At 32.6% G+C, this 21,941-nt stretch overlaps 1 protein-coding gene across 1 annotated transcript in view; it reads left to right on the top strand.

Annotated features, from left to right (window-relative positions):
* The window catches only part of LOC139497850 (uncharacterized), a 497,218-nt gene that overhangs the window by 62,367 nt on the left and 412,910 nt on the right, over positions 1–21,941 (top strand). The gene's annotated exons all lie outside the window — the stretch shown is intronic.

The following is a 21,941-nucleotide window of genomic DNA, read 5'->3' as shown; positions in this document are numbered from 1 at the left end:
AATAATATTCAACTGCATAGTGAATTGCTCAAAGGCAAAAAAAAAATTTTAAGTTCATTAGACCACATTCATTCTGTGTCAAAAACCTATGCTGTGTCAACTATTTAATCACAATCCAAATTTAGAGCTGAATCCAGCTTGAATGTTGTGTCCATACTTGCCCCAACCGTTCAGGGTTCAACCTCTGCGGTCGTATAAAGCTGCGCCCTGCAGAACATCTGGTTAATGCAGGTCATGAACTACATTGAAAAAAAAGGTTGACAGGTATGATGTTATATTTATAGGAGTTCGGGGATTTTCAGTTTTTAGGTAATTTTTTTCCCTCAACAGTATTATTAACAAATGAAAATAGAAATTATAAGGGTATCCCTTTGATTTTAGCTTTGATAAATGTGTGATCAAAGCCAATTATTTTGTACAAAACAGTGTCAACGTTTTTGAAAATTAGTTTCTTACAATTAAAGAGTGCATACACTACTTCCGTTTGACCTATTTATAGCTGTTTCTTAAATCATGAAATCGTTCATTTCATTTAATGCACATTTGTGAGACATTGTATTCCTCAGAACCTTTGATTATTATACGTTTTTTGTCTATTGTATATAAGTTAAAATATGAATACTTGAGTAGTTGTACTGTTTAGTTTCTGCGACGTTTAGTTTCTTGTTTATATACTTCAGTATGATTTTTTCAGCATTTTATGAAGATTCACAAGTCATTTCAGTTGGAAAGCAAGTCCTTCGATACAGCCGTTGTCGTCAAGCTCTATCAGCAACAATAGCAGGGGGAATTAATTAGGTGGCGCTACAGTCGTCCGTAACGTCAAAAAGTCCGCCAAATCAATCGGCTAAAAGATTGACGTTTAAAGTACTTTTTGCAACTTGTCATGCTTTTATTATAATTAAATTTTAAAATTTGTAGGTTTTGTGACCAATATAATTTTTTTACGACATACAAACATTACAAAAAATAGCTTGTTATTGCTATTCCTTTATCCTGTCAGTTCTAAAAAAATAGCCATCTTTTTTGTTCGCCAAAAAAATCGATTTTTCCTAATTTGACGTTTGCGTATCCAAATACAGAAAAGAACGGTTATAATCTTAAATGAAACCGGGAAACCTATTTCAAATTTATACACTGTTTTGAAGCCATCATTTTTTACTTTTATACATCAATTTTAGTGACCACCAGCCATGTCAATTTGTATCTGGTTTTAACGTGACGGTACCCAAATTGCACCTATTTTGAAAGTTTTTTCAACTACGTTTTTTTATGGTTAAGACAAAATTTTCCATTTTGTGTTTATTTTGTAGCCGTGTCCTTCTTTGTACACCAATTTGATTTTCAATCCATATGGAATCATAGAAAAATTGGTCTGAACTAACCTCCAAACCATCAATTATTCTGAAAGGAGGAGTACCCAAATTGCATCCATGCTTAAATTCGCATCGTCAAAAGTCGAATTACAGAGCTTTTGTTTATTTTTTTCAAATATTTTGAACAATTGAATATTTGTCCATACTAAATCTTCATTATTTAAGAAATGGATACTTGAAACATATTGTATTTGCTAATTTTAAAAAGAAGACGTTTTGATGACGTCGCATGGCGACGTTTCGGTACATTTTGCTTTTTCAGTAAACACTTCATCTGTTGATAAATACTGTGAACGTTTTGTGTATATCTGAATATTTTTACATATGTTGAAAGACGTTCATAGTATCTATACTATTAAACGAGAAGACCTCATTTTTGGTGTCGCTTCTCTTCTTTCCACAATAAATTAATCAACACGACTCTGTGTCCTATATGTACAGTGCATAGTCGCATTTGTCATCCATTCATATGATTATTCAGATTGAGTTATTTTGGGAGAAAAACGAGAAAAAAGGCATCCGGATATTGTCCCGTCATTGGACGAAATTTTAAGTCAGATTATACTTCCGGTTTGCGTTTTTCTGTATACTTTGAACAAACAAATAGTACGAATAAAGTGTATTTTAATTCTGTTCAGAGTTTATTAAATGGAGAGGGTCTGTATACGATGGCAATTGACCACCATGGATAGATTACTAAACTAAGAATTGAAAGTAAATACACTTTATTTATATAGTAATATACAGATAAGCGCTAAAATTATTCATGTGAACTTTTGATACCTTTTCTGAAATTCTCCATTCATTAAATATTTTACAAAATTCATTGATAACAAAACAAAAGATGTAGTATGATTGCCATGTTGAGACAACTCTCCACAAGAGACCAAAATGACACAGAAATTTACGACTATAGGTCACCGTACGGCCTTCAACAACGAGCAAAGCCCATACCGCATACTCAGCTTTAAAAGGCCCCGAAATGACGATGTAAAAAAATTCAAACGAGAAAACTAGCGGCCTTATTTATGTACTAAAAAAGGAATGAGAGAAATATGTAACACACAAACAAACGACAACCACTGAACTACAGGCTCCTTACTTAAATGTTCATAACATACTAGATGTATGTTCATATTGAAATTGATAGAAAACCAAAAATTGGGAATTTTGGAAATGAAGGAGGAGGTATAAAACTTCTAACAACACTTTACATTCTTTTAACTCCGCTCTGAATGCCCGCGATTTCGCGGGTGTGTTCTAGTCAATTAATAAAAATACAAATTGTTTAGTCTCCAGGAAATATTGTAAGATTTCATCTGCTATTTTTGCTAAATAGGTGCAATTTGGGTACCGTTACGTTAGCTACGTTTCTACTTCAAACAGTAAAGTTTAGCTTCTTTTCATTGTACCTGTTTCAAAGTGCTTTAAAATACTGATTTTATTAAAGACATGAATGAAATTTTGATTAAAAGTTGTGGATTTTCACAATTCCATACGATACTTGTATTTTAAAGTAGCTAAAACCCCTTTTGATCCCCTACACCAACTGACGGTGTCATTGTTTTTCTTTTTTCAACATACGTCATGTAACGTTTATAACAAAATATGTGTCAGGGTCATGTGCATAGTAAAAATTTACACATTGGAAAAGTGAAACAACAAACAAGATCTTCTTTATTGCGTTTAAAGCTAAACGTCTTGGAAAATTCTGACAGATCTGACAAATTATTGATAGCCTACTGTATGGATGGACAAAAGCACAAAAATAGCAATAGAAAATGCATTGCACAGGAAATTCTGTAGGAAAAAACATATAAAAAAAGGAAATGAAGGTCAGTTAATAAAATCTTGCTTATATTAGTATCTCTTTACTTAGTAAGCTATATTTCCATTGTCAATTTTAAAGTAATAAGAGCAAAAACTAGCTTATCAAGCCAAGTCAGCCAAACAAGAAGTTAATTCATAGAGATGTGTTCTTACAAAATTGAATTTATTCAAATGGCAAATTCTTGTCAAATTAAGGCATCATTGATCATTATTGAAGTAAAATGCACAAAATTTGTCCCACCAGTTTCATTTCATTTTCTATTACTAGTATTCAGATAAAGTATATATACAATAGTTTGTTTATAAATATGTAATTAAAGCAGCTGATACAGCAAACTGTTCAAGAAAAGAAGACTCATTTTTTCCAAAAAGTTTACTTTCATAATCTATAAAATACACTGAGAAATAAGACAAAGGGCTACTGTGCAAGCTAATCTAATAGTTTAATTTTACAATAATAATGATTCTGAAATTCAAAATTGTGTCACTTTCACTTATAATTTAAAGCATATTTTTTTTACAGAATTTCTATCTATATCTAACTTATAAATCCCTTTTCTGTATTTTACTGTTCAACTAAGAAACATAGGCTTCAGTTTAAAGGCTCTCTTAATTTCAAGAAATTTGTTGTGACTCTTGGTCACACTTATAGAATATAAAATATATATGATCAGTTCTATTTAATTAATAATTATATCAATTTTCAGAAAGATTATTCAAATTGTATAAACAATGTTTTAATGTATTTAAAAATATTATCAGAAGTGTTTAAAAAAATTCTGCTACGAATGATCCCACATATAAAAATTACATGTAGTACATTTCATCCGCCAGATCTAGTTTCTTTCAATATAGCTAGGTTTTTAGCTTTACTTGTAGGTGTCATTCTTCACATTTCTGAATTGTTTTTTATTTTACAGTAATATTTTGTCTTTTAATTTTTTACATTTAGTCCTTCTCTGAAAATAGGAAAGTATCTCTTCTTTATATTATCATAACATAGTTATAAATCGAGTGTCGTTTATTTTCTTTCTAATTTTGTAAAGTAAACTCCTTTTTAAATTTTTATGCATTTTGCTGGGTTTTTATTTTTGACTGGTGATATTAAGGCCAAGGGGAGATAACCACTTGCACACATCGGCATAAAAACCACCGCTTCGTTTTGAAATCAATTTGACGTTTGCGTATCCAACATTCTATTGCCGAGATATTCATATCGAGTGTTTGTCTTAATGAGATGCTTTATTAAATTTAAATTCAGCCCATCATTTTTAGTTTCCTCGTAAATATTTAGATTTTTCAATGAGGAGACTTGACAAGTTTCACCCAAACTCCAAGTTTGCAGATAAAATAAAGAATAAAGAACTTTGATTTGATGGGTGAGCTATGGATACTCAAGATTAGTTAGGTCAATAAGTTTTTATTACGACAATAGTATTTAGTGAGTTAAAATGAGGTTTGTCTCGTCCGTTTTTTTACTGAATTTTCACGATCACGTGACTATTGTTGCTGATAAACTTGGGGTCAAACCGTGAGCTGCTTTCCAACTGATTTGGTGGGGTAATACATTGCATACGGTATTTCGGGAAAATATCTGTAAATCAATTTAGGGTTAAACCTCTATTGGACAGGATGGCAATCGTTCTGTCTGTTCTTGTTTAAAATTATTGATGAACAGCTCAATGAATTCTTCATTCATTTTTGTTAAATTGAAAGAAATTGATTACTCAGTTAAAAAAAGACTGATAATTTCACATGTGAAATAAAAGTGATTATTTTACTCCTCTGACGTCATACAGCAATAGGCGTTGTTAACAGTTGGAAAGCAGGTCACGGTTTGACCCCAAGTTTATCAGCAACAATAGAGTCACGTGACCGTGAAAATTCAGTAAAAAAACGGATGAGACAAACCTCATTTTAACTCACTGAATACTATTGTCGTAATAAAAACTTATTGACCTAACTAATCTTGAGTATACATAGTTTATTCTCGTCAAAGCTCACACATCAAATCAAAGTCCTTTATTCTTTATTTTATCTGCAAACTTGGAGTTTGGGTGAAAATTGTCAAGTCTCCTGAACGAAAAATCTAAATATTTACGAGGAAACTAAAAATGATGGGCTGAATTTAAATTTATTAAAGCATCTCATTAAGACAAACACTCGATATGAATATCTCGGCAATAGAATGTTGGATACGCAAACGTCAAATTGATTTCAAACCGAAGCGGTGGTTTTTATGCCGATTTGTGCAAGTGGTTATCTCCCCTTAATATCACCAGTCAAAAATAAAAACCCAGCAAAATGCATAAAAATTAAAAAAAGGAGTTTACTTGACAAAAATTAGAAAGAAAATAAACGAAACTCGATTTATAACTATGTTATGATAATATAAAGAAGAGATACTTCCCCCTATTTTTCAGGTAAGGACTCATTAAATGTAAATATTAAAAGATAAAATATTACTCCAGTAAAAAAAAAACCAATTCAGAAATGTGGATAATGACACCTACATGTAAAATTAAAAACCTAGCTATATTGAAAGAAATTAGATCTGGCGGATGAAATATACTACATGCAGAATTTTTTTAAACACTTCTGATTATATTTAATGCAATAAACCAGTTTATACAATTTCAATAATCTTTCTGAAAATTGATATAATTATTAAATAAATAGTACTGATCATATATATTTTATATTCTACAAAGTGTGACCAAGAATCTCAACAATTTTTTTCAAATTAAGAGAGCCTTTAAACTCAAGCCTATGTTTCTTAGTTGAACAGTAAAATACAAAAAAGGGATTTAGAGTGGGGTGCTCATTTTCGCCATATCTTTCCATGTATTCTTCGGTTTATGTTCATGTCTTTATGTTTTTGAAGTATACTGATATTTCTATATGAAGATAACTTCACATGCAAAATATTCTTAGCTTTAAAACGTGTTTGTTTTGAGAAAAATCATCTGAAAAGTTGGATTAAAGGGTGTTTGAAATTTCCTAATGTTTTGTCAACGGGGGACACATATTCGCCGTTTTTACTTATCTAATTTAAACCAAATAATTGCAGCTTTAAACAATATTTATCAAATAAATTTCATTATAGATGAATAGCAGACATTTGAAAGGTGTAAAAAAAATGAAGTTTAGTTTTTTTCATTCAGGAAATTGGCTGAAAATCGTTGTCCATATTTCGGTCCTTTGCGGTAAGTGCCGAAATTTAGTCTCATTTTCAAAATAATCATATTTGTTAAAAAAATATAATTAACCGGCATATTTCTTCCATTTCAACCATCCTTTGAAGTTTTTACACCTCAAAATCATGAAACGGCGAAATTGTGTCCATGGCGAATATGAGCGCCCCACTCTATAAGTTTTATACCAAAAATATTAATAGAATTCTGTAAAAAAAATATTTGCTTTAAATTATAAGTGAAAGTGACACAATTTTGAATTTCAGAATCATTATTATTGTAAAATTAAACTATTAGATTAACTTGCACAGTAGCCCTTTGTCTTATTTCTCAGGGTATTTTATAGATTATGAAAGTAAACTTTTTGGGGCTTCTTCTCTTGAACAGGTTGCTGTATCAGCTTCTTCAAATAATTACATATTTATAAACAAAGTATTGTATATATACTTTACCTGAATACTAGTAATAGGAAATGAAATGAAACTGGTGGGACAAATTTTGTGCATTTTACTTCAATAATGATCAAAGATGCTTAAATTTGACAAGAATTTGTCATTTGAATAAATTCAATTTTGTAAGAACACATCTCTACAAATAAACTTCTTGTTTGGCTGACTTGGCTTGATAAGCTAGTGTTTGCTCTTATTACTATAAAATTGAGAATGGAAATATAGCTTACAAAGTAAAGAGAACATAATATAAGCAAGATTTTATTAACTGACCTTCATTTTCTTTTTTCATATGTTTTTTTCCTACAGAATTTTCTTTGCAATGCATTTTCTATTGCTATTTTTGTGCTTTTGTCCATCCATACAGTAGGCTATCAATAGTTTGTCAGATCTGTCAGAATTTTCTAAGACGTTTAGCTTTAAACGCAATAAAGAAGATCTTTGTTTGTTGTTTCACTTTTCCAATGTGTAAATTTTTACTATGCACATGACCCTGACACATATTTTGTTATAAACGTTACATGACGTATGTTGAAAAAAGAAAACAATGTCACCGTCAATTTGTGTAGGGGATCAAAAGGGGTTTTAGCTACTTTAAAATACAAGTATCGTATGGAATTGTGAAAATCCACAACTTTTAATCAAAATTTCATTCATGTCTTTAATAAAAATCAGTTTTTTAAAGCACTTTGAAACAGGTACAATGAAAAGAAGCTAAACTTTACTGTTTTGAAGTAGAAACGTAGCTAAAACCAGATACAAATTGACATGGCTGGTGGTCACTAAAATTGATGTATAAAAGTAAAAAATGATGGCTTCAAAACAGTGTATAAATTTGAAATAGGTTCCCGGTTTCATTTAAGATTATAACCGTTCTTTTCTGTATTTGGATACGCAAACGTCAAATTAGGAAAAATCGATTTTTTTAGGCGAACAAAAAAGATGGCTATTTTTTTTTTCTAGAACTGACAGGATAAAGGAATAGCAATAACAAGCTATTTTTTGTAATGTTTGTATGTCGTTAAGAAATTATATTGGTCACAAAACCTACAAATTTTAAAATTTAATTGTAATAAAAGCATGACAAGTTGCAAAAAATACTTTAAACGTCAATCTTTTAGGCGATTGATTTGGCGGACTTTTTGACGTTACGGACGACTGTAGTGCCACCTAATTAATTCCCCCTGCTATTGTTGCTGATAAAGCTTGACGACAACGGACGTTTCCAAGGACTTGCTTTCCAACTGTTAAGACGTCTGATCAAAACAATTTGTGAATGACAAGAAAAAAGATATAATTATTTTCATCGTTTTACTTTAGTTACATAAATACACAAAACCGTATAACTAAAATAGTAATGTCGTGATCGAACAATCCTGATTAAAAAACACATGCACTACACACATGGTTGAATTTATATGTTGTTCGGTCACTCGTTGATTATTTGATTATATTTGATTTCTGCGATTAGTTTTCCTATAATTATTAGTTTGTTATTATATATATTAACAGTATGATGTCATAATAAATACTGATTTTGTTTGCCTTTCCTTATGGTCTAGAATGTATTTGAAATTAACTCGATATGTTGTTTCTGTCAAATAAAAACTGAACCGTATAAGATATACTTTCGACATTTTGAATTATGTTTTCTTTAAAAAAAAATTACGGAATGGATTGAAAGTAAGAATTTTTATGTATGACCTGTCCATGTAAAGCTTTTATAATAGATTATTTTTGGGAATTGAGGTTTAATTCTATGAGGATGATTATTAGTATTGCCGTTCAATAATTAGTATCCCTCATTCATTAGAAAATAACGCTTTAACGATGGTGGCTGCTCTTTTCAAATTAACAAGCTATTGAAAAGATGGTTATAGACTGATTAAGTATAAAAATGAATTTACATAAACACAAACAAAAAAGAAAGGTATGTGTCCTTGCTTTTGAGTTATTAAATAACTATTGAAAAGACAACAATCGATGCATTAGCTGACAAATTTGGTTTTCGTGAAAGTCATTCGTGCGTTTAGGGGCATTGTTACATCCGTTCCCATGTTAAGTTAATGGCTGGAAACCTATGGTGCTATATTGCATGAATTATTTTCGGCAAATTGAATTCTCATAATTTATAATCAGCACTGCTGTAATTAGGATATTGGGATTAGTTACCTACAGAACAAACATTATTTCTAGTTTATAAAAGAGGGACGAAAGATACCAGAGCGAGAGTCAAACTCATTGATAGAAAATAAACTGACAACGCCATAGCTAAAAATAAAAAGACCGACAGACACATAATAGTACAAATGACACAACCTAGAAAATTAAAGACTAAGCAACACGAACCCTACAAAAAACTGAGGATGGTCTCAGGTGCTCTGGAAGGATACGCAGATCCTGCTTAACATCAGGTACCCGTCATGCTGCTTATTTAATTACAAATCTGGTAAATAGTCTAATTTGGTAGGTCACATTTGTGAAAAGGAAAGGCTATTGTAGTTTATCCTGCACAATCATGATCATTAAGACGCTTGATGAACATTGATAGCGCAAGGATACAGGCGATTTCCTCTATCTGGTAAATGATTTCATAAAGGCCCGTATGACTGATTTTTTTCCCTGGTGAAGACCAAACTCGAAATTGGTCAATTGTTTGCAGAAAATGATTCTCCATTGATTTAATATTGGCAACTTTTTATCTTTCAAAAACTATAAAAAATTGAAAACAACACATTATATAATTTCTTGCGTCCGAAGCCTTTTCTGGGTTTACCTTCATCAGGAACGCTCAAAGCCAAACATTTGAAATCCGACGATGTATAAGTACGGAAACCGTTCAAGAGCTAATTGTCAAATAGACCTAAAATAAATAGCCAAATTCATCTTACACTAACTTTGCCTGAGGGAGTTAAAACCTTAGTTTCTAAATAATTAAAAAAATTATAAACAGACAATTTTAGATGTTTAGTTAAGTTTGTTAAATCATGACAGTACCGAAATACTGACTTCTGAGTTGATGATACATGTACTCTCGGGGACTGACAGACCCCCAGCAGAGGTATCGACCCAGTGATGTAAAAGATTGAAAACAACACGTTAAATTAATTTCTTGCTTTCGAAGCGCTTTTCTGGATTTACCTTCACCAGGAACTCTCAAAGCCAAACATTTGAAATTCGAAGATGCATAAGTATGGAAACCGTTCAAGAGCTATATGTCAAAAAGACCTAAAATAAATAGCCTAATTCATCTAAAGCTAACTTTGCCTGAGGGAGTTAAAACCTTAGTTTCTAAATAATTTTAAATTTATAAACGGACAATTTTAATGAAGTTTGTTAAATCATGTCAGTACCGAAATACTGACTACTGAGCTGATGATAACAGATGTGCTAAGATTGAAAGAAATAGATTTTTAAACCATAATTTATAGCATTATACAAAGAGCAGTGCGGGCTACATGTTTTTAATGGCACTTCATGGATAAACCAGAGGATTCCGAACAATGAACAAGAAGTAAAATCAGAGATTAGTGAACATACATAACAGTCTCATTTCAATATAGAGGCCAAGTTTAATTTTCCTTCAGGATCCCAGTTATGGTTGTCAATTGATTAATATCAACACTTAAAAGTATTGTCACGAGCATCACTGAAGAGACATGTATTGTCGAAATGCGCATCTGGTGCTACAAAATTAGCACGGTTAATTTTATTACTACCACTGGGTCGATGCCTCTGCTGGTGGACTAGTAGCCCAGTAGCCAGTTCTTCGGTACAGGCATGGAAATACGGATTTTTTGTGTTATTAAAATTTGCTGTTACAAAATGATGGAAATTATTATAAATTAAGGAATGTATGTCCCTCATGCAAAGCTCCGATTCCTTTCACGGATTTGGTTATACTTTTTGGACCTTTTGGATTAAAGCTCTTCATCTTTTATATAAGCTTTAGATTTCAAATATTTTGACCACGAGCATCACTGAAGAGACATGTATTGTCGAAATGTGCATCTGATGCAACAAAATTGGTACCGTTAATTTTATTATAAATGTAAAGTACACCTGGTTTGCTTGTACCTTTAGTTCATTTGATTGTTCGGTGCATTCTGATATAGGTTATTTAGTCATTTGACTGTTTAGCAGATTCTCTGATTTAACAGATTCTGATTTTAAAGTAGATTATTTAGTTATTTGTCTATTTTACAGATTTTTTGTTTATTTTTTATTTAATCATTTTGCACATACTCATTTTATTGCAATAGCCCCTAATCAATATCTATAGTTTTGAAATAGGATTTTAACATTAATAAACAGGACACTTTCAAGACATATTTATGTGTGTACTATATCATGTATATTGTTCGATCTGGTTAACATACACCATGAAAACTAAGCCTTACCCAATATGTTTTTATGTTTATGAGATGTTTGTATTTAAGGATTTGTTTTGATTGATATGCAGTTTAACCATACTTAAATCTGAAGGATGTTTTATGAAGCATGTAATTTCATCTTTAATATGTATGAGTATTGCTATATTTACCAATAAAGTTATAAAAATACATGTAATTATTTACTACATCAAACTTAAAACTGTTGTATTAAAGTAAAGAATATATCATATGCCTTTTATACAATTAGGATTTGGTAAAATAAAACAATAATTAAATGTAGTACTCTGTGTTTAATTGTAGTTGTCATTTTCCTGTGAAAGTAGAGGTGAAAGATACCACAAACACATTCAAATTCTTAAGTCGAAAATAAACTGACAACGCCATAGCTGACAAAGAGATAAAAAAACAAACAACAAACAAACAGTTGTTGGCATGACACGGGTTATGTTCTTCTCATATATGTTATGATGGTATGATACTAAACCCCTAACGGGAAGGATTGTGCCTGATGTTCATATGATGAAATCATAATCTTTCAGTCAGTTTAATTGAAGTCTGGAGCTGGCATGTCAGTTAACTGCTAGTAGTCTGTTGTTATTTATGTATTATTGTCATTTTGTTTATTTTCTTTGGTTACATCTTCTGACATCAGACTCGGACTTCTCTTGAACTGAATTTTAATGTGCGTATTGTTATGCGTTTACTTTTCTACATTGGTTAGAGGTATAGGGGGAGGGTTGAGATCTTACAAACATGTTTAACCCCGCCGCATTTTTGCGCCTGTCCCTAGTCAGGAGCCTCTGGCCTTTGTTAGTCTTGTATTATTTTAATTTTAGTTTCTTGTGTACAATTTGGAAATTAGTATGGCGTTCATTATCACTGGACTAGTATATATTTGTTTAGGGGCCAGCTGAAGGACACCTCCGGGTGCGGGAATTTCTCGCTCCATTGAAGACCTGTTGGTGACCCTCTGCTGTTGTTTTTTATTTGGTCGGGTTGTTGTCTCTTTGACACATTCCCCATTTCCATTCTCAATTCTATTAATATTTCACTAAACATAGAAAACGAAAGATGATAAAAAAAACTAGGGGGATCACATATGCCCCGGAAGGGTACGCATATCCTGATACACATGTAAAATTACAAAAATACTGATCTAGTAAAATTCAAAACAGTAAGTCCCTGATCAATTGGCAAACTCAAAGGGTCAAACACATCAAACGAATGGATAGGGGAATAACAGTCAACATTGTGTTATAATCGTAAATACTATTAAAAAAAAAGATTACAAAGAAGCAACAAAAGGCATATAGACAAAGTATATTAATTTAGTAAAAATAAAAAACAAGAATACAAAAATAAATATATAGAGTAATGACGTAATACACCTCATCGTTATTTATTCAATTCAGGATAACTTTTTTCATTCAGGTGCTATCGGGGACGCTCTTTATACAATGCACCATGCATGATACTTTTTTTAATGAGAACTGTTTAAACCATCGTAAATACTTCAACCAAATATTTTTTGGCTATAATTTGAGTTTCGAAAAAGTTGATCATGATCTATCAAAGTTTCCTATTGGTCGCTTTTTAAATGTTCCCTCCCTCAACTCGTTACTGACCTACACCGAAAGTTGTCTAAATTACTGTGTTTTCCCGGATTAGACCAAATTGCGATAAGGTGTATATATAAGTAGAGGTCTACGTCATATTTAACACCAAAAAAACACTAAAAAGGCATACAGGCAAAACACATTAGCAAGAATGAAAGACAAAAATACCAAAAATGGACCAAAGAACCATTACGCAATGACGGGATGTATAATTACAGAGCCACGTCAATCACCAAAAACCGACAAAACAGTAAAAGTAATATTCATAAAGCCTAAAAAAGAATATAATGTAACTACACAAAATCTATACTGCAATACCATCCTGTTTTACTTGTGAAGTTGATACGGAATATTTATCAACAAGGCTATGACACCTTCCAATAAACCTGTAGAAAAAGGATGAGACGTTCTTTGACATACCCTTGGTTCATTAACATTTTTCTAAGACATTGGTGACGTTTCACAAATTTTAGAGTAGGAGCTGCAATCTCTAGAAGACAAAAATAAATAGGGAAATATATATCACATATGCAGGCGAAGTTGATATATTGCTACTAAATTGGGGGAAATGGATAATTTCAAATTAAAATCGTCTCTTTTGTTGTAGATTCTGGTATTGAGATGACCACGAGGTATAAGTCTAAAAATACGCGTGTCTGTTGCATCTGTAATTCCTAGTTATGGGGATATATATTAATGGACATCAATCAGAGAGGTTTTGATTGTTAATTGGAACATCATCAATATATCTAAATGTGAAGTTGAATTAACTGGCTTCTCCGATTCATATAAAAATAAGAGGTCGGCAAGAAGATGTACAGGATGTATGACACCCTTAAGTAATACATGTATAACGTATGCTTTTATTTTTATGTTGAATATGATTGTGGATTATTTCGTTAAGATGATGTTTCAATCTCACATTGGGACAAGGTGGTTTACAGGGTTGGAAAATCAAAAAAAATTTGAACTCAGACTTGATGTCTATAAAGAGAATTTTACAATAGGAGTTATGCCATCATTCAGAACTGCAGAACCATCATTAGACACTGACTATAGTGTATAGGTTAAGCATTCTGAAATTGATTTAGTACATTTGTCGTTCAGATCAGTTTTCTATTTTGTAAAAAAAAATAAAAGAATAACATATATTGCTGACCACTTTGGGAAAGCCATATAGCATGCATAAAGAATTAGCTGGGAAAGTTAAACCAATTATAATCAGAAGTAAAAATTAGTATGAAAGGGAAATCAGATCAGCAAAAAGCACAAATATTAACTAGCAAACAAACAAAGCACATAGTATATCAAACTACTAAACAAATTATGTCTTCTCCGATGATACAAAACTAAAGGCAACAATTGTAAACCGCTGTTCAATAGTTATAAGTCGAATAAGAGAAAACAAATCCGAGATAAAAGTTAACCTCAATCGAGGGAAACATAAACTGTAAGAGGGAAACAACAGAAACACAGAGTTGCAACAAAAAAACAAACATCAATGCAATACTAGTATACATAAAAACGAACTATAAGCTTAAGATAACAACTTCATTTTCCTGACTTGGTACAAGAAATTATAAAAGAGGAACGAAATATACCAGAGGGACAGTCAAACTCATCAATCGAAAATAAACTGTCAACGCAATGGCTAAAATGGAAAAAGACAAACAGACAAACAATAGTACACATGACATAACATAGAAAACTGAGGAATAAACAACACGAACCCCACCAAAAACTAGGGGTAATCTCAGGTGCTCTGGTGTCTCACGACGTGTTGCTTATCTGATAACAAATCCGGTAAATAATCTAATTCGGTAGGTTACATTCATGAAAGGGAAGGGGTTGTAGTTACGACGAACGGAACATATCCGATATCATTTGTGACACAGTTATTACATAACGGTCAACCAACTCGTAATGGCGTCCGTAAAATTTACGAAATGATGATTTTAACTTCACCATTTTGGGACTCTTTATTTAATAGTTTCCTTGTTAGCAGCAACCGTCTATCAAGGAAATCATGATAGGAAATACAAGCACGGGAATATTGTATCAATTGGGATATATATAGACCGCATGCAGGGGTTGCTGGAATGTTGCTACTTAGAAATGGAAATATAAAAAAGATGTGGTATGATTGCGAATGAGACAACTGCCCACAAGAGACCAACATGACACAGATATTAACAACTATAGGTTACCGTACAGCCTTCAACAATGAGCAAAGCCCATACCGCATAGTCAGCTATAAAAGGCCCCAATAAGATAATGTCAAACAGTTCAAACGAGAAAACTAACGGCCTTATTGACATAAAAAAATGAATGAAAAACAAATATGTAACACATAAACAAACGAAAACCACTGAATTACAGGCTCCTGACTTGGAACAGGCACATACATAAATAATGTGGCGGGGTTAAGCATGTGAGCGGGATCCCAACCCTCCCCTAACCATGGACAGTGGTATAACAGTGCAACATAAGAAAGAACTATAATAATCAGTTGAAAAAGGTTTAACTCATCAGATGGACAAAAATACAAGTGAAGTTCACAATTGGAAAGCTGCAATCATCTCTTTTGTCGTAAAGTTTTGTTTTCAATCGACATTAGTTGTCAATTTCTAGATGTAAGTCAAGATATGAACCGACTCAACTGTATATATTGTATCTCTTGTTCGACGAGATAGACATAGTTAACATAGTCACCAAATTTTGAATTATTTAGTGAAAGAACATCATCTTTATAGCGGAAATAAAGTTAAAGGATATTGCTTACTTCTTATCTTTCTTCCTAAGAATCTCATGTATGAAGTCAGCCTCATAATGATAAAGAAAAAAGTCGGCAAAAAGAGGGGCATAATTCGTTCCCATTGGAATGCCGATAGTCTGATGAAAAACAAACGTCCTCCAAACGTAACAAATATGTTGTCAATCAAGAAATCAAGCATCTTGATAATGTCAGTGTCAGAGGCGTTTTTGTTTGAATCAGAGTGATCCTTCACAAAGTAGGATTTATCCCTCCCTAAGACAAGATACCTGTATCTACGTTGGCCCTTTAGTTTGGAATGTTGAATACTTGTGTCAAGTGAAGAAATGTCAAATATTTTAATACTACTAGTAACAAATGTTTTAATACTACTAGTAAACAATGTTTTAATACTACTAGTAAAAAATGTTTTAATACTACTAGTAAAAAATGTTTTAATACTACTAGTAAAAAACCCCTAACGGGAAGGATTGTGTCTGATATTCATATGATGAAATCATAATCTTTCAATCAGTTTAATTGAAGTCTGGAGCTGACATGTCAGTTAACTGCTAGTAGTCTGTTGTTATTTATGTATTATTGTCATTTTGTTTATTTTCTTTGGTTACATCTTCTGACTTCAGACTCGGACTTCTCTTGAACTGAAGTATTATTAAAATGTGCGTATTGTTATGCGTTTACTTTTCTACATTGGCTAGAGGTATAGGGGGAGGGTTGAGATCTCATAAACATGTTTAACTCCGCAGCATTTTTGCGCCTGTCCCAAGTCAGGATCCTCTTGCCTTTGTAAGTCTTGTATTATTTTAATTTTAGTTTCTTGTGTACAATTTGGAAATAAGTATGGCGTTCATTATCACTGAACTAGTATATATTTGTTTAGGGGCCAGCTGAAGGACGCCTCCGGGTGCGGGAATTTCCCGATACATTGAAGACCTGTTGGTGACCTTCTACTGTTGTTTTTTCTATGGTCGGGTTATGGTCCCTTTGACACATTTCCCATTTCCATTTTCAATTTAACAAGATGAAAGAGGTGAAGTTGTATGTATTCTAAAAGATGTTTGGAATTTTAAAGTATCAACATCTGATTCACGCCACCTCTAGAACGGGCAGTTTCACAATAAGTTTGAAGCCCGTCTTTGATTGCTGATAAAATAAATGTAAATAATGTAGAAAGAGGTTCCGTGGAGCTCTTGGAAGACCCAGCAATATACATAGAACAAACCTATGATTATCCAGGATTTCCTCTTTGGTAAGTGTCGTGAGTTGAGTTTCCAAGATAATTGTCAATACCTAATTCGTTTATCAAGCAGTTTATGTAATGAATTTTACACACACACACAAACACGATGTTGTTTGGGGCTTTATATACGGGGACAACAACATGTCATGAAGGTAGGATAAATGTTTTGCAACATTTGGGTCTTTAAAGATTGACGTAGCATGGGCATTGATAGACCCATTCAGTTTATTAATTCCGATTTGTATCAACGACCTCACTGCCTTAATCCATTCAGAAAGAGTGTCTATGTCTTCCTTCTCGCGCATAGCTCATTGCCTGGCATAATCCTCGACTGAATCCATCAAAATTTTAAAGTTGTATTATAATTTTCCAATTGATGGATTGAGGCTCACGATATTTTAAACCTTTAGATAACACATTTCGTAGAGAAGTGTTATTTACAATGTTGAGGTCACCGGTAGTAACGTGGCCAGCCGGATGATATGTGCATTAGGAACTAGCACAAGTGCAATCAGGAGGTTTAGACTTTAAGTCGTCAATATTGAGATCCTGCAAAACGTGTTTGTAATTGAAAATTTTAGTTGCAACATGTTTGGTATAGGTTTAAGAAATGAATGGTACAAACTGATCTTTGAAATAAGGTGGTATTTTCGATTTAACTAATTTATGATGGAGGATATAGCTTAAGTTGACGCCATCAACACCTTTGTTAGCAAAGGAAAGATTAAGGAAAGGTCTTTTCTCTTTTTCATCTTTTCCAATGCGGATTGGCTTGAAAAGTCTGTGACTAGCAATATTCGAAATTATAGCTTCAAGTTTGTATTGGTTTGAATGAGGGTTTGTAACAGTGGATTCCAAGCATGAATTGAACAGAGAATGAAGTTTTGAAAGGGGAAATGAATAAAGTTTCTCGCGAATGTGATGAATACCTAACGGCTTTTGTATAAAGGGCAGCAAGTCATCAATAGAGACATCATACAGAGAAGGTGATGTATAATAACGATGACGATGAATGCGTCTTCGTCGAGGAGTCGAGTTGAAAATATTCATCACATTCACCAAGCTACACGAAGTACTAGATAGAATATCTATACCATCAATTTTGTCATTGCAACCATAAGATGTCGCAGTTCCCAATTGTCTAATCCAGTAGTCCTGTTTGTTGACTACGGAGAGTCGTTGAACGATTAGGATTTTTAGAGCTATGGTATATCTTTTCGATAATGCGAACTGTCATAGTAACGATGGAATGATCGGGCTGATTGAAATGCTGGTATAAAATGTCGTTTGCATTAAGGTTATTGTCTGATCTATGACCGCACATACGTTTGTATAGCCTTCCTTTCGTTTCACCGACGTATAACAATCCGCAGAGGTTTTACTCTAATCTGTAGACAACATTTATCGATTTACAATTCAGATCATCGTAACTTCTTGTAAAATATGACGTCTTGGTCAAATTGCTAGTGAATTCAGCATCTGTTATTTAAATTTCCCAAGTTTTGCAGCCTTTGGTCTCACATTTCGAAATGCGACAGTGTTTTCTGTGTCATCAAAATCCAATTGGTCTTTAAGGAGAACTGATCATGGCTGTATATGTTTAATACTGCTATTGTCACTAGTACGATGATCTGAATGAGTCATGTATGAGATATGTGTCATAGCTGGTGATGAGTGGACACCTGCCGTATCAGACGACACCGTGTCCATCTTGACGTCTGTTTCGGACCTTTTAATACTGGACGACGTCCGAGCCAGTTTCCTATTTGATCTTCGTAAATTCATGCAATTTTAGTTTTGCTACTGGGCGGATGATGCTCTCATAGATAAAATGTTCACAAACAGAGACAACGATCCATTAGTTATGAAAGAGGGACGAAAGATACCAGAGGGACAGTCAGACTCATAAATCGAAATTAAATTTAGCTTTGCTGCTTGGTGGATGATGTCCTCGGGGACAAACGTTTCTATGTATGTTACAATGTCGTTTGTTATTTTTTGGCACTTCCGTTTTTCGATTGTTTCGTTGTTTTCCTCTTATACTTGATTTTAGTTTGTAACCCGGATTTGTTTTCGCTCAAAAGAGTGATGACTTTTAAACTGCGTTATATGTATTTTATTTCGTTTGAAATAGGGTTTTTCCCGTTTGCTATTTGTAGTTATTATTTATAGATGGGAACTAGTATAACTAGTTTGGATACTGGTTATGCAACAGTATGTACTATTTATAAATTTGATGTTAGGTGCAGGAGGCACGAGGAAAGTTTTTGCGGTTTTTTATGGGTGGGGTTTAATGGTACTATATAAAGTTTGGCGGTTTTTTATGGGTGGGGTTTAATGGTACTATATAAAGTTTGGCATTTAAATGTATTAGTATCGAAGGTGCCCACAGTTACGTCGAATTGAAGTTCGTCACATAGGTATTTGTGCAGTTGCTACTGTGTTTATTGTACGTACAGGCGTTGGAGGTATTAGCCGAGGAAAAAGAAACGATGCGAAAGAGGAACAATGTTTATTTGGAAGCACATGAATGAAGTTGAGTATAATGTTGACTTTATTTACAATTCTGGAATTATGTCTGGAGATCATATTATTAAGTTAAAAGCGAATATCAAATATAATGTGTTCTTTTAAAAACCGTTTTACAGGTTTGTGATTTTATTTTAAATACTACAGAATTTGGTTATATCATTCCATGCAATACTGAACCATGTGAACCATGTTGAGTTTATTGATCTGATAACAAAACAACTTTTAAGCTTGCAACTTTTATTTAAAAGTTGATAGATGAAATGCTCACTAAATATTACAGTGTCCACCTTTTGTAGTAAATCTGATTACTGTTTCAGTACAAAGTTCAAGTAAAGAATTCGTAAGACTTGCACTAGATTTGAGACATTTAAACAACATATGTTTACACAATAATATAGTATTAGAGGTAGAATGGATACCTAGGAATGAAAATGCAGATGCGCTTAGTAAAATATTTGATTTCGATGACTGGGGTGTTTCACATATAATTTTTTTTTTAATTCTTTATGTTACTTGTGCTACTTTTGCAGATGACAGAAATAAGAGATTATCTGTATTCTTTTCACATTTTGTTTGGATGGAGAGTTGTCTCATTGGCACTCATACCACATCTTCCTATATCTATGGAACAGTCCTTCTAGTATCATAAGTATCCTTAGTTCAAGTTCATGAGATGAACAAATTAACTGAAATATGGGTCATTTATTGATAGGATATAAACAATGTATCTGAAAGAAGAATTAAAGAATTTCGCAAGGTTCAAAATATTAATAAGAAAGACGTGGTATGATTGTCAATGAGACAACTCTTCACAAGAGACCACATGACGCAGAAATTACCAACTATAGGTACCCTAACGTCCATCAAATATGAGTAAACCCGTAACCGCGTATAATCATCTATAAAAGGCGCCGAAATGACAAAAGTTAAACAATTTAAACGAGAATACTAACAGCCATATATATATGTACAAAACAAAATGAAACTAAAAACAAATATGTAACACAGCAACAAACGACAACAACTGAGTTACAGGCTCCTTCCTGACTTTGGGCAGTCTCATACATACACCATGTTGTGGGGTTCGCCTACCCTTATGTATGTCATATACATGTTATTATTTTGCACAGGTTATTACTTGTACAAAAATTTTATACTTGTAATTACTTGTACGAAGACATCATATACGTTATTACTTGTACGAAGACATCATATACGTTATAACTTGTACAAATACAATTGTACAAGTAATAATTAGTACATTTTTACCATGACCTATTTGAAGTTCACAACAAAGTTAAACACTTTCAATATGTGAGTACAAAGTGTAAAGATGGTATAGAAAACAAATTTCATAATGAAATAATTACATTGTGTGATGGCATTAAATCTTTACAAATCTTTACATAATATAGAGAGACTATTGGTAAAATAAAGAATAAAAAAGACTGAAATTCAAAGTAAAATAACAAATACAGGGATCTCCGAGGAAAATTAAAAAAGGAAGAAACTCTATCAGAGTATTTTTCAGAGGAAAGTGTTGCGTCAATTTCCGTGAATCCAGCTAAAGTCCGCTTCTAAGTGCAGGATTTTATATCTGCATTATAGACCAATTTGGTGGCCTAAAACTGTTTTCTACTATTTGGTTGGATTGTTGTGTCTAAGACACAATCCCCTTTTTCATTCTGTTTTTCTATTTTCCTTTGTTGTATGGTGAATATTTGTCTTACTGGGATCCATATTTCACCACAGAGTTGGTACATGTATACATTTCCTGCAAATTTACTAGTTATAAAATGTTGAATCAATCTAAAGTTTCGGTTTTTATACCCCGAATGCACGAGCCGCATTTGCCGTATTAAACACAAACTCTCCGTATTTTTGTTTTGTTTATGGGCTTCAAATTCGAATTTGCGTTCACCATTTGATTGTTTTGACTCGAGCAACTGATGCGACGCAAAATTACAAATGTAAAAGCTTGATATCTTTGATGAGTAGCAATTTTCAATTTTGTGTTAGGAATATATTTGTTAATTTCAAAAATTTCAAAAGCGAATTGGTTGTTGTTTGCTTATTGGCTTTTCGTTTGTAATTTGAATAATTATTCATGCAGTTTATATCTCGTTTGAATTATATCAAATTATTTTAAGAAAAGGAAAATTCATTAATAGAGTATGTTTCAGATTTAAGTGTGGCGTTTATTTCCCTGAACTATTTTACATTATTGTTTGGTGGCAAGCTGAATTCCGCCTACAAGTGCAGGATTGTCTAGCTACATAATAGACCCATTAATTTGTTGGCCTAAGGCTGATTTCTGCTATTTGATCGGGATGTTGTTTCTATAACATAGTCCACTTTTCCATGCTCTTTTCTTTGTTCTTTTTCGGAGAATATCTGTCTTACTGGGGCCCATTCTTCACCCAATAGTTTGAACATGTTTACATTTTCTTTTTATTTACTGGTTATAAAATGTTAAATCAATCTGAACTCTCGGTTATTTTATCCCAATTACAAGAGGCGCATTTGCCGTATTAAAC

The sequence above is a fragment of the Mytilus edulis genome, chromosome 12 (assembly GCF_963676685.1).
Source record: "Mytilus edulis chromosome 12, xbMytEdul2.2, whole genome shotgun sequence".
Classification (NCBI taxonomy): Eukaryota; Metazoa; Mollusca; class Bivalvia; order Mytilida; family Mytilidae; genus Mytilus; species Mytilus edulis.
The sequence above is the reverse complement of the archived record's forward strand: the minus strand, read 5'-3'. Positions and strand labels throughout refer to the sequence as shown.